This window comes from Anolis sagrei, chromosome 2 (genome assembly GCF_037176765.1).
Source record: "Anolis sagrei isolate rAnoSag1 chromosome 2, rAnoSag1.mat, whole genome shotgun sequence".
Lineage (NCBI taxonomy): Eukaryota > Metazoa > Chordata > Lepidosauria > Squamata > Dactyloidae > Anolis > Anolis sagrei.
The window spans coordinates 162,178,950-162,193,878 of record NC_090022.1 but is presented as its reverse complement, the minus strand read 5'-3'; positions in this window follow the sequence as shown (position 1 = coordinate 162,193,878).

The window sequence follows — 14,929 nt, the reverse complement described above, 5'->3', positions numbered from 1 at the left end:
AAAGGTTTTCCCCTGACATTAAGTCCAGTCGTGTCCAACTCTGGGGTGTGGTGTTCATCTCCATTTCTAAGCCGAAGACCAGTATTGTCCGTAGACACCTCCAAGGTCATGTGGCCAGCATGACTGCATGGAGCGCTGTTACCTTCCCGACAGAGCGGTACCTATTGATCTACTCACATTTGCATGTTTCCGAACAGCTAGATTGGCAGAAGCTGGGGCTGACAGCGGAAGCTTGTGCCGCTCTCTGGATTCAAACCTGTGACCTTTCGGCCAACAAGTTTAGCAGCTCAGTGCTTTAAACCACTACGCCACCGAGGACTCCTTCTGGGCGGAACGGGGCTCAAATCATCACAAAACATGACATTTTGGGCTCTCCCCCTTTCTCATACCCATACCTCAGAAAACTATTGAAAATCATTTTAAAAACTGAATATTTATTTATTTACAGCTTTTATATTCCGCCCTTCTCACCCCGCAGGGGACTCAGGGTGGATTACAGTGTACACATATATGGCAAATATTCAATGCCAATTTTTGACATACAAACATATACAGACATACACAGAGGCTTTTTAACTTTTCTGGCCGCCAGGGATGCTTTCATTGTCCATCTGCGACGCTGATGAAGCACTTCCGCATTCCCGCATGCTCCCCCGCTGGAATGCTCTGCTGGAGTCTTCTTTATGGCCTCATAAATCAGTTAATTTAGCCTCCCCACACTTTAAGGTAGTACCTTATTTTCCTACTTGGCAGATGCAACTGTATTTCGGGTTGCAAAGGTCGACAACAGGCTACACACAATTGGTTGGAAACTCACTCCAACCCGGGCTGGCTTCGAACTCATGACCTTTTGGTCAGAGTGATCTTAATGCAGCTGACTCTCAGCCAACTGCGCCACAATACATTGAAATCCAATGTAACATGATGGGTATATCTACACTGGAATTAATGCAGTTTGATACCACTCTCACTGTTATGGCTCTATGCTATAGAACCAAGGGAGATGTAGCTTCACAAGATTTTTTAGCCTTCTTTGCCAAGTCTCTCCTAACTATCGTAATGATATTCAGAGATTTTTTTAATGCTTATTGTGGGGTAAACTGGGTTAATCCCTGCATTACAGAAAGTTGGGAGATGCTCTGATGTTTTTCCCACGCTGGCCACTGTCAGCATCCCACTTTCTCTGCACTGATACACTTGGGGAAAAGCTGATGGATTGGGCACATATTGTCAATGCTGATATTGCCAGAAAACAACAGAGTTCCATACATCTCACTGACAGAGGTGACTGTGACAAGGATGTTAAGGGCTGGTGGGGCCAAACAAATCTCAGTCCAGCTGGAAAAGCTCCTCTGTCCTGCCACTGCTGCAGGTTAGGAACAGAACGTGTGGCCATCTTCATGGCTGTATTACTGCTCCAGACTGGTCACAGATTAAGCAACCACTCTAGATAAATCCAAAATCTCACCCTTTCTACAAAAGTTACCATTTTGGTTACACATGCATTCAGGGCCCTTCTACACAGTCCTTAAATGCAGAAGGATCTGGGATAAAAGAGGGATGGCTAAATGGCATTTGCTGAAAACACATGCTGGATCGCATCGATGACCAAAAACATGTGTTAAAAAGATGCACTTAAAATCCGATTTTGACTGAAAAATGTGCAAACTGCATACTGTATAAGTGTGTATCCCTATGGCAGCTATAAAAAAAAGGAAACAGTTTATGCATGAATTTAGCAGATGAAGTTTTAACTTACTAATTTTATTACCCATTTTATTACTCATTTTACTACCCACAAACTTTCTGCTGTTAATGATTTGAATTTTTGGTTTTAACGTTGACATTTAAAAAAAATGTTTTTCAGTGTTGTAAAGTTTTGAAATTTTATATACCCTTGGTCTGTGACTGTAACAATTCAATTCATTCATTATTCACTCATCCCTGGACTCAAGGAAAACACGTGACTTCTTTCTGATGTGCTGGTGTGAACTGCTACAGTGCTTGTGCTCATTTTAAAATCCTGAAAAAGCTGATGAGGGCTGCAAACAAATGGAGCCATGGACATACAGGTGGCTAAATGGAAGCACAGTTGGAAAGCAATTCCCATGAGAACTCTCTGTAACCATTTCTTTATTCTCATATTTTTGAAATTGTTCATCATGTATGTATTTATTTACTTTATTTCTATACCGCTTTTCTCAACCCTCAGGCAACTCAAAGCGGTGAACAACATCAGTACAAAATATCACAAAACAAGTATAGGGCAATAAAAAACAATTATCACATAAATCATTAACATCCGTATAACAGTCATTAGCGCCTCAACAGTAAAATCAGAATCCAGTCTCGTCATCCATTATTCCGTATTCCTATGTTCAATTACACTGTTTAATCAAATGCTTGTTCGAACAGCCAGGTCTTCACTTTCCTCCGAAACGCCAGCAGGGAGGGGGCCAATCTGATATCTGCAGGCAGGGCGTTCCACAGTCGAGGGGCCACCACTGAGAAGGCCCTGTCTCTCGTCCCCACCAAGCGCGCCTGTGATGCAGGCGGGACCGAGAGCAGGGCCTCCCCAGATGATCTTAGTGTCCTAGTCGGTTCATAGGAGGAGATGCGTTCAGAGAGGTAAGTAGGGCCAGAACTGTTTAGGGCTTTACAGGCTAAAGCCAGCATTTTGAATTGTGCCCGATAGCAAACTGGTAGCCAGTGGAGCTGGCACAACAGAGGAGTAGTATGCTCCCTGAGTGCCGAATATATTGCATGGTTGTTTGTAATTATTCAATTGCATATTTAGTTGTACAAAACTGCAGTTCTCTAACAAGCTACAGAACCTATTGTAAAGGTTTTTCTTGACAAGAGTTTTTTCAGAGGGGGGTTGCCTTTGCCTTCTTCTTACACTGAGAAAATGTGACTTGTGCAAGATCATGCAGTGGTTTTCCATGGCCAGGTGAGGAATCAAATCGTGATATCTAGGATTTTATTCCAACACACAAACCACTATGCTAAGTTGGCTGTTCAAAGTGGGAGCCAGAATGAATGAATTAAATGCAACAACTACATGTGCAGAATGTTGTTTTCAATTATGTCAGTGTTTGGAAGCAACAACTCTTTGTTGTGCGCCTTCAAGTCATTTTCCACTTATGGCAAACCTTAAGCAAATCTATCATATGTTTTTCCTGGCCACATTTGTTTAAAAAAGGATTGCCACTGCCTCGCTCTTCGCTTGAGAAAAATCACCCCTTGTCTTTCCATGGCCAAGTGTGAATTCAAATCTGGTCTCCAACATTTATTATTTTATTAAATGTTATTTATGCTAAATGTTTTTATGTTATTGCGGGCATCGAATCATGCCATTTGTAAACCTCCCTGAGTCGCCCTCGGGCTGAGAATGGCAGTATATAAATATGGTAAATAAATAAATAAACATTCAGACATCTATCCGTGTGGGATGTTAGATGAATGTACCTATCTCGACCAGGGTTTCTTAAGGTTTTTCCACACATGCCCTCTTCCTGCTAGACAAATTTTTATGCAACCCCATATATATAAAACAGGTATAAAAACCAAACATTTACCGATAATAAATCAACATTTTCAAGGCTTACTAAACAGGCTGAATTTCCTCTTTGCGTAGTACAGTGGAAGTTTTTTCTGCGGAATACACTGTAAACATTGCATATTGTTGCTGACAGATTTGTGAAACTGTGTGGTGTCCAGAAAACGTTTATAATTATTTATGACCCCAACATTGAGCTGATGGAACCCAATTTGGGGTTGGGATCCACAGTTTATGAAGTAGTGATGTAGACAGCATGGACCATATCATACCCTTCCAATTGAACGCAGAAGTAGCCAGAATTCGATCTTCGTGGAATTAACAGAGTGATAGAGGGATTCCATAACTCTCCTTCCCACATTTTTCACCTGTCAAAAGTTAAAGTAAGATACCCAAGGAGTTGTGAGTCAAGGTTTAAAGATAAATCATGCTTTTAGAATAACTGTCAAATTTTAAACAAAAATATTTGTTGGTGTTGTTGGGAGTCCCCGGTGGCACAATGGGTTAAAGCACTGAGCTGCTGAGATTGTTGACTGAAAGGTCACAGGTTCGAATCCGGGGAGCGGCATGAGCTTCTGCTGTCAGCCCTAGCTTCTGCCAACCTTGTTATTCGAAAACATGCAAATGTGAGTAGATCAATAGGTAGTGCTCCGGTGGGAAGGTAAGGGTGCTCCATGCAGTCATACCGGCCACATGACCTTGGAGGTGTCTATGGACAACGCTGGCTCTTCGGCTTAGAAATGGAGATGAGCACCACCCCCCCAAAGTCGGACACGACTGGACTTAATGTCAGGGGAAAACCTTTACCTTTACCTATGTTTGGGTCTCTGGAAGCCTTCTCCCTAAAGACATAAAGTCACATAGTGGACACTCTGGACTAAAGCATTATTCAAGAGGGAGAAAAAAAAGTAAGAACAGGATTGTATGTTTCCAGCAAGAAAAAAGAAATATTAACAGGTATATAAAGACAATGAGATCAAGGAGTCAGGGGGATATGAAAAGTCTGCCATGTCCTAACCTGAATGATAGTGCATTTGGTCTAGAGACATCTATTTAATAGATGTATTGTTAAAGATTTTGGACTCTGAAGCTTCCTTTCCTTTTCTCCTTTCCATTTTTCCCTCCTGCCTTTTTTCTTCTGTCCTTCCGTCTTTTCTTTTTTCTATCCTTTTTGAAATGAAGGATGCACAAATATATAATCATATAACCCTTTAAAATGTGTTTGAATGCAGCCGACCTTATCTTACTGGTTTTCTTTACATAATCATTGTCAGTAGGCACCCAGTTACATGTTATCAGTGTTTAAGAAACAATAGTAGTAATAAATATGTTCAGCAGCTGTTATTTGCTATCTCACAACAAAACATAGCATTGTGATCTAAACATGGCTTCACCCCTACTACTTTATTATCTTTGCCTGCTTGGTGGAGAAGTTTGTGCAGTTTTGTGCAGTTTTGAACACCAGCAAGATATATATTGGCATATTTAGTTTAGTTTTTTCTTTCAAATGAGTTTTGATATTTATAGTTGTTTAATAATAATATTAATAATTAGCCGTCCCCTGCCAAACGTTGCTGTGGCCCAGTCTGTGTATATGTGTTTTGTGTGTGTATATATATGTGTATATGTGTGTGTATTTGTGTATATGTGTATTTATGTAGTTATGCATAAATACACATGTGGTTATGTCGGAGCCCCCGGTGGCGCAGTGGGTTAAACTGCTGAGCTGCTAAACTTGCTGATTGAAAGGTCGCAGGTTCAAATCCGAGGAGCGGCATGAGTTCCCGCTGTCAGCCCCTAGCAATTCGAAAACATGCCAATGTGAGTAGATTAATAGGTACCTCTCCGGTGGGAAAGTAACAGTGCTCCATGCAGTCATGCTGGCCATGGAGGTGTCTATGGACAACTCCGGCTCTTTGGCTTAGAAATTGAGATAAACACCAACTCCCAGAGTTGGACACAACTCTATCAGGGGAACAATGTGGTTATGTGTATGTGTTGTAATGTATTTTTTATATTTTGGCTTTTAACATCTCTTTTGCTGTGTTTTTCAGTGTTTTTATGAATGATAGTCACTTGTTGGCCTGATAGGTGTATTGTGTCCAAATTGGGTGTCAATTCACCTAGTGGTTTTTGGAGTTATGCTAATCCCACAAACAAACTTTACATTTTTATTTATATAGACTATATAGTCTATATATAGTCCCCTGCCATGCGTTGCTGTGGCCCACAAGGGGTTTCTGTGTAGGAGACTTGCCCCAATTCCATCGTTGGTGGGGTTCAGAATGCTCTGTGATTGTAGGTGAACTATAAATCCCAGCAACTACAACTCCCAAATGACAAAATCAATTTTTTTGAGTGATGGTCACTCCTTGTGTTGTGAGACATTTTGTGGCCAAATTTGGTGTGATTTCATTAATTGGTTCTTTTGTTTTTAAGGTACTCATTATGCACAGAGCATTTTTATATATATAGATGAGTGTATATGTGTGTATATATTTGTGTATTTCTGTGTTTATATGTGTATATGTATATTGTGTATATGTGTGCGCTTGTGTATGTCTATATGTGTATGTGTGCATATGTATATGTAAATGTGTATATGTGTATATGTATGTATATATATTTATGTGTGCTTGTGTATATATATGTGTGTGTGTATGTATATATGTGTGCATGTGTATATGTATATATAGTTTATTTTGGGAGGTTTCAAGTCGATTCTGCTGGGTTTTTTGTGTGTGTTTTAGGGGTGACAGACACTCATTGGTCTGATAGGTGTCTTGTGTCCAAATTTAGTGTCAATTCGTCCAGTGGTTTTTGAGTTCTGTTAATCCTACAAACGAACATTACATTTTTATTTATATAGATAATAATAATTCTTAGATGCCTCGCCTCATATCTTGAGATGTAGTAAAACATCTCTAAAACACCCACATTCTACAAAATACACATATTAAAACATATTTTGACAAATATTAAAGAACACAGAACAAAAATTAAACATCAGACACAAATTTAAAACTCATGATGAAAACTGCCTGGGTAGGCCTTCTGGAAGAGATAGATCTTTAGATGGTTTTTAAATTCCAACACAGTCCAACAACTGTTGGCGCTCTTCTGGCAGGTCATCCCGCAGTCTTCTTTGGGCAGCTGATGAAAAGGTCGTCTGGGTGATGGTCACCAGTCATGTTCTAGCTGGTTGCAGTAACTACCCCCAGTGTGCGAGGTGAATTGTATGGGAGGACCTCAGTGTGCGAGGTGAATTGTATGGGAGAAGGCGATCCTGTAGTAACCATGTAGGACTTTAAATGTTCAAACCAACACTTTGTGCTTTGTCCAAAAACTAATTGGCAACCAGTGGAGTGACTTTAGTATAGGTGTAATACATGCCTATCTACCTTAGTCAATTGCCATGTATACATTAAAAATATTGGGTTGTTGTAGGTTTTTTTCGGGCTATATGGCCATGGTCTAGAGCAGGGGTCCTCAAACTTTTTAAGCAGAGGGCCGGGTCCCAATCCCTCAAACTGTTGGGAGGGCCAGATTAGAAAAAAAACATGAATGAATTCCTATGCACACTGCACATATCTTATTTGTAATGCAAAAAAAAAACCACTTAAAAACATTACAATAATTAAAATGACGAACAATTTTAACAAATATAAACTTATTAGTATTTCAATGGGAAGTGTGGGCCTGATTTTGGCTGATGAGATAGGGCTGTTGTTGTTGTTGTTGTGCGCTTTCAAGTCATTTCAGACTTATATTAACCCTGAGCGAGGGCCGGGTAAATGACCTTAGAGGGCCATATCTGGCCCTCGGGCCTTAGTTTGAGGACCCCTAGTCTAGAGGCATTCTCTCCTGACGTTTCGCCTGCATCTATGGCAAGCATCCTTATATTTGGGGTCATGTAAAAGTTTCTTGGGTAAAAAGAGGCCACAAGTAGAAAAAGTTTAAGAAGCCGCACTCTAGGCTATGTGGTCCAGGGTGATGGGTGTTATAGTAGAGCCCTGCTGTACATGTCTTTCTGGCTCCCAGAGTCCTGAGCAATTAAAGAAAAATGAAAACAATCATTCTAAGTGTTTACAGAGGTTCATGCAAACATTTAAACCAATTTTGGGAGGCTTTGGGCTATTTAAAACAACAGGATAGATGCCTGCTCACTGTTTATTAAAAAAAGATCTAACCTGAGGCTAAAACCTGACAAAAATCTCCCACTTGGAGCCATTTGGAGGGCAAAAATTCTGACTGCTGCAATTCAGGAAAAAGCTGGTAAATATTGGTGGAGCGAGGGATAGGGGCAGGCAAGGTAATTACTGTTTATTTTACTGATCTTTCCTTATGCTTGAATGAATAACGTATTCATCACTTTACTGAGCTGATTCTCCACAGAGTTTAATAATTCACATAAGATTTCCTTTTGATCAATTATGTTGAACTGCCGTGTCACATATGCCCTCATTTGTACACATCTCATTATTTGGATGCCAGCTTCCTCAAGTACCGATAGGATATATTTCAGATACTTCTGAAAACAAGGTATAATAAGGAGAGGCTTCCATAGAAAACCTGAACAAATAATTCCGGTCAAGAGGTTGGGGGGGGGGGGGGTTACAGGAAACTGGTGAACCTATGAAAGTTCAAGGAATTTCCCTTTCAAATTTGCAGCTGTCCTGAGAATTGCTTCCTTCTCAAATAACCAGTGCTCTGAAGCTCTTTTCAGACTGAGTTCAATGTTGGCAGGAACAACTGTTCTTGTGAATTGTAGGACACATAGTCCTACAATTTTACTATGAGACAGGAAAAGGACTTTCTTCTGTTCCTGGAGTCCCTCTTAACCTGTTTGCATTATGTTTGTCTCTTTTGAATTTTCTCACATTAAAAAAAACAATCAAAAACCTTTGAAACAGAAATATTTGCGTCCAAAAAACAAACAAACAAATTACACAAATGCTCAGAACTTGTCCTCTGGTTCTAATAAGTCAAGCTTTCTAATTATGGACCCATTGGAGTTTGGTTCTAGAATCATCTATGGATAGCAAAATATGTGTATACTCAAGTCCTGTTATATACAGTGGTGTAATATTTATTTATTTATTTACGACATTTATATGCCGCTCTTCTCACCCCGAAGGGGACTCAGAGTGGCTTACAAGATAGATAGATAGATAGATAGATAGATAGATAGATAGATTTTGTCCCAATGCATCTACCCCTATGTCCCACCTTGTAATCTAAGATCATCCGGGGAGGCCCTGCTCTTGCTCCCATCAACAGTGCAAATGCGCCTGGTGAGGACGATAGACAGGGCCTTCTCAGCTGTGGCCCCCCACCTATGAGACACTCTCCCAAATGAGGTAAGATCCACTCCCTCCCTCCTGGCTTTTAGGAAAAAATTTAAAACATGGTTTTGGGACCAGGTCTTCGGGCAGTAGAAGCAAATCTATGCAGCATTTCGGAAAGACCATGACTGGAACAGCAATTCGATGGATGAGACTGTTTTACTGTTTTAATGATGGTTCTACTGTTTATGGATGTATTTTAATTTGATTTATGTCTAACTGTAATTGTATAATTGTAATTGTTGTGCTGGCATTGAATTTTGCCATTATCTATGTGGAAACCGCTTTGAGTCCCCTTCGGGGTGAGAAAAGCGGTATACAAATAGTATTTGTTATGCTATTGTTTTATTGAGGCCTTGGCCTTTGTAAACCGCATCGAGTCCTTCGGGAGATGTTAGCGGGGTACAAATAAAGTTAATAATAATAATAATACAAATACTGTAAATGAATAAATAATAAATATATTATATTATTAGCATAGTACAATATTAGTATTAAATATTACTATATTGTACTATACCATTACATTGTAATATTATTAGTAATATTACATGTAATATATACACCATTACATGTAATCTATACACTACTATTTAACCCAAAAAATCTTCGCAAAAGGCAGGGGTTGTCTTATACGTGGGAGTCGTCTTATATATGGGAGTAGCCTTATACGCAGGAGTCATCTTATATGCTGGGAGTCATCTTATAGCATCGGTGCTGAAACTTCCAATCCGGATTGGAGAATCTGTGGTTGCTGCATCTTGTGAGGGGAGCTCAAAAATGGCAGTGGCCGCGTCCCTGGCCTATGCAGTGACTGTATGAAAACATTAAGGGCGACACTGTACAAGTACAGTAGAAGAAAATCCATTCAACAGGATTCGTGGACTTAATGCAGTCCCAATGGTGAGGTGAAAGGGCGCCTCACCGGGAAGGTGTAAGTGAAGGGCGGAGCAAGCTGCAGGTGTCCGGGGCGCCCGGGGTATGGAAAAAAGAGATAGAGTGGCTCTGGGCCCAGAAAAACACACCTCTTTTACCTGTCAGCCCCTCCCTTGTATCCTATTACCGTACCTCCTCCTCTGCCTCTCAGATCTCCCTCCTGAAGACTGCAGTGAAGCAGGTGCGCATGTGCGAGATCTTAGAGTCAGAGAAGGAGGAAAAAGTAATAGGATAATAATTACTATATTGAAATCAAATTTGATGCTTTTAAAGTCAAATTTGATGCGTTGGAAGAGGGGTAGTCTTATACGGTGAATATATCCCAAACTCTATATTTTAACTGGAAAATTGGGGGTTGTCTTATACTCCCAGTCGTCTTATATGCCGGTAAATATGGTGTGTGTGTATGTGTGTGTGTGTGTGTGTGTCTATATATATATATAATATTATTATTAGTATTATATTGCATTATATTATAATATTATAAATATTATATGTATATACAATATATTGTATTACATTACATTACATTATTGGCATAGTACAGGTGACAAGGTGGAACTGTCCCCTGGCCCCCCACTCTCTTCACTATGGCCCAGAGCAGCAGTTGGTGCTGGGGGGAGGAGGGGTCTTTTTGTTATTGAAATCCAGAACCCCCAAAGTCCCCAGAACTCATGGCCAATAACAACTCTCATTCAAACAACCAATTTTAGGAAAGAAATATTAATATTTTAAGATTAAAAAAAAAAAAACCAGAAATGCCATGCCAAATAGTCCTGCATGTAAGCAACAACTCTGGCAGAGAATTGGTGTCCCTCTCAGACACAAATTCTGAGACACAACATCTCAGACACAACATCCAGATTGCCACTAGATGTTGCATTGGCAGTGAAAACAGCAGCAAAAACAGAATATCACAGGCCCCTTCTACACTACCATATAATCCAGATGATGCTCATTATCTACTTTGAACTGGATTATCTGAGTCTACATTGCCATATAATCCAATTCAAAGCAGATAATCTGGGCATTATATGTCAATGTAAAAAGGTCCACATGGTAAAAGTTCCCTCCCCCCTCCCCCTCCCCTCCCTCCTCCCTCCCTACCCCTCCTTCCCTTCCCTTCCCCTCCCATTCAACCCCTCCCCACTTCTGACACACCACACACATCACACAGAACATTTTCAGAACACACACCTCAGATCACACATAATACACAAACCTCATACACCAGACATACCAGACACATCACACACCAAACACATCTCACATCTTGCCCATTTCATATCTCCCATTTCATATCACACACATCACACAGAACACATCCATTGCCCAGAACACATACCACATACACAGTACACGCACCTCACACACTAGACAAATCACACACATTCCAGACCACACACATCACATACACCATGCACATCTCACACACATTGCCCATCTCATATCACCCTTAACATATCACTTTTCTCTTTTCTCTCTTTTTCTTTTTTATACCTTTTTGTCTTTCTATTTTTTCCTATATTTTATCTCTTTGTCATCACACACTATACACATCTCACATACCTCACACATCTCACTCATCTTTCTCCTTTCTCTTATCTCTTTCTCCTTCTTTCTGTCTCTTCTCTCACCTCTCCAATTTCCCTCTTCTCTTTGCCCTTCTCTATTCAGTTTTTCTTTTCTCCTTCTCTTTTGGCCTTCTCATTTATTTTCTCTTACTCTTTCTGTTTCTCTTTTTTTCTCCTCCTCTTTTTCAATATTCTTTGCTTTCTATTTTTCTTTTCAACTTTTCTTTATTCCTTCCTTCCTTCCTTCCTTCCTTCCTTCCTTTCTGTTTCTGCTATCCCTCCTTCCCCCACCCGTCCCTTTCTCCTTCCCTAACCCCTTCCCCTTCCCTTCCCTTTCCCTCCCTTCCCTTCCCCTTCCCCTTCTGGTTCCCCCTCCTTCTTCCTTCTCTCCTCTTCCTTCCCTTTCCCTTTGCCTTTTCCACAGCATCATCCTTCCATTCTTTAGCTGCCGACTTGCAGAGTTCAAGTTATTTATTCTTCTTCAAAAAGACTGAGATGATGAGCAAGCATGCCTTATACAGGAAGTCACCACCTTTAATTTTCAACTATTGCAAAAGAAATTTACAAGCCTCTGAAAAGGAAGAGGCTGAAAACAAAAGAAAATCAGAGTATTTTGCTATTAAGGACTGATGTGGTGTATCCTTAAGTCAAAAGGGAAGCAACCCATGCACAGAAACAGACCTTCCTTCTGAAATGGGGGTTGGTGGTTGAAGTGTGGAGGGATGGGGATGTTGTTTTTGTGATGTGTGTTGGGGAAAGCATTTCCCTTCGTTGTACAGTGTACAGCAGGGGTCCTCAAACTTTTTAAATGGGGGGCCGGATTACTGTCCCCCAGACCGTTGGAGGGCCGGACGATAGTTTTTTTAAAAAAATGATGACCAAATTGCACATGTCCTATTTTGCTACTGTTATGAATTGTAATGTAAATATCTGATATGCATGATGTATTTTTATTGTTACGATCTGAACATAAAGCATGGTTTTAGCATTTCTGGAGATAAAATAGTTCCAATTAAAATGAGGAAAGCATTCTATTTTCTGTCTTTTTGAAAGTGGTTTTTGAAATATGTAAGCATGAGTCCCCTTTCAGGGGGAGAAGGGCAGGGTATAAATATAGGAAATAAATTTATATAAATAAAAATGTAATGTTCGTTTGTGGGATTAACAGAACTCAAAAACCACTGGATACCTAACAACCCAATGTATGTCCTTCACTCAAAAAAAATTGATTTTGTCATTTGGGAGTTGTAGTTGCTGGGATTTATAGTTTACCTATAATCAAAGAACATTCTGAACCCCATCAACGATGGAATTGAACCAAACTTAGCACACAGTTCTCCCATGACCAACAGAAAATACTGGAAGGGTTTGGTGGGCAGTGTCCTTTGGTTTTAGAGTTGTAGTTCACCTATATCCAGAGATCACTGTGGACTCAAACAAGGATGGATCAGGACCAAACTTGGCACTGATACTCAATATGCCCAAATGTGAACACTGGTGGCATTTGGGGGTTGTATTTGCTGGGATTTATAGTTCACCTGCAATCAAAGAGCATTCTAAACTCCACCAATGATGGAACTGAACCAGTCTTGGTACATAGAACTCCCATGAACAACAGAAAATACTGGAAGAGTTTGGTGGGCATTGACCTTGAGTTTTGGAGTTGTAGTTCACCTGCCTCCATAAATCACTGTGGATTCAATGAAAGATCTGGCCCAAACTTGGCACGAATATTCCATATGCCCAAATGTGAACACTAGTGGAGTATGGGAGAAATAGAATATTGACATTTGCGAGTTGTAGTTGCTGGGATTTGTAGTTCACCTACAATCACAGAGCATTCTGAACCTCATCAACAATAGAATTGGGCCAAACCTTTCCAGAGCAGGATGGAGAAGCCTGTGGAGGGAGAAGCACTCTCTGCTCTCCCACGGAGAACAGAGAGCGCAGCAGAGTGGACGCCATTCATTCCTCTGTAACAGACTATCCCTGGTGGCAAGGAAGGCGTGCGCGAATGGTGGAGGCGGTGCCGGGTGGGTGTGGCCAGGCTTCCAGGCCGGGAAGCCAGCATCGCTTGGCCACGCCCACCCGGCGCCGCCTCCACCATTTGCGCACGCCTTCCTTGCCACCAGGGATCGTCTGTTACAGAAGAATGGCGTCCGCTCTGCTGCGCTTCTCCCTCCACAGGCTTCTCCTTCCACATGGGATGGAGAAGCCTGTGGAGGGAGAAGCACAGCAGAGCGGATGCCATTGCTCTACCACAGAAAATCCCTGGTGGCGCGAATGGTGGAGGTGGCGCCGGGTGGGCATGGCCAAGCGATGCTGGCTTCCCTGGCCACGCCCACCCGGCGCCGCCTCCACCATTCGCGCCACCAGGGATTTTCTGTTACAGAGGAATGGCGCCCGCTCTGCTGTGCTCTCTGTTCTCCGCGGGAGAGCAGAGAGCGCTTCTCCCTCCACAGGCTTCTCCATCCCGTGTGGAAGGAGAAGCCTGTGGAGGGAGAAGCGCAGCAGAGCAGACACCATTGGCGGCGGCGGCGGCGAGGGGCTTTGGACAGGCTGCGCGGCGAGGGGCTTTGGACAGGACAGGACAGGCCGCACGGGCTGGATAAAGACCCTTGGCGGGCCGCATACGGCCCGTGGGCCGTAGTTTGGGGACCCCTGGTGTACAGTGACAATAAAGTTATTCTATCTTTCTAAATTCTTTCAGCTATCTATGGTCATTGCACAATTAAGTGAGAGGTAGCTAATAGGTTTCGTTCGTTAATTTCGTAATTCGTTATTAATTCGTATTTAAATTAGCTTACGATCCAATATTGAGCCATGAAGGAATAGTGTGAGGAGTAAATTAGATTTGAAACAATTTTTTCAATTTATTTCGTAATTATTTTGTAATTATTTCATAATTATTTGGTAATTATTTGGTAATTATTTCGTAATTATTTCGTAATTATTTCGTAATTATTTTCGCATGTCTGGTGCAAGTTTTATAGTTGTTGTTTGTTTTATCACACCAACAGTCAACAACAGAGGGAGAGGGAAGCTTCAGAAGTTCCCCCTGTCCCATTTGGAGGTTTTTTTAGCATATTGCGCAATCGTGTCCGCCATTAACAAATCAATTCATAATTATACGAAATTTCGTAAATTTTGAAATTTTTAAAAGGAACATTTCGGAATTCTTTAAAAAAACGAAACGCGATGGACCCCTAAAAACGAAACGAGTTTAGAAACAAATTTTTCCGTTGTTACCCAAGCCTAGTAGCTAATGTTCTTCTGATACCCTGGTGTACATATGTGGGTGAAATGGTCTGAAATGACCCTGTGTCTGGAATGACCGAGGAATTTGTGTCTATGGGTTTGCCTTAACTAATTTTCTGCATATCTATAGTGGTGGAGGGGATAGTAGGGACTGCACATTCCTTTATTTACTTTTACCGTGTGTTCTTATGTCTTCTGTCTTTTCAGTCTAACCGTGTGTTCTTATGGGATATATGTCTGTAATTAGTAATTACTAA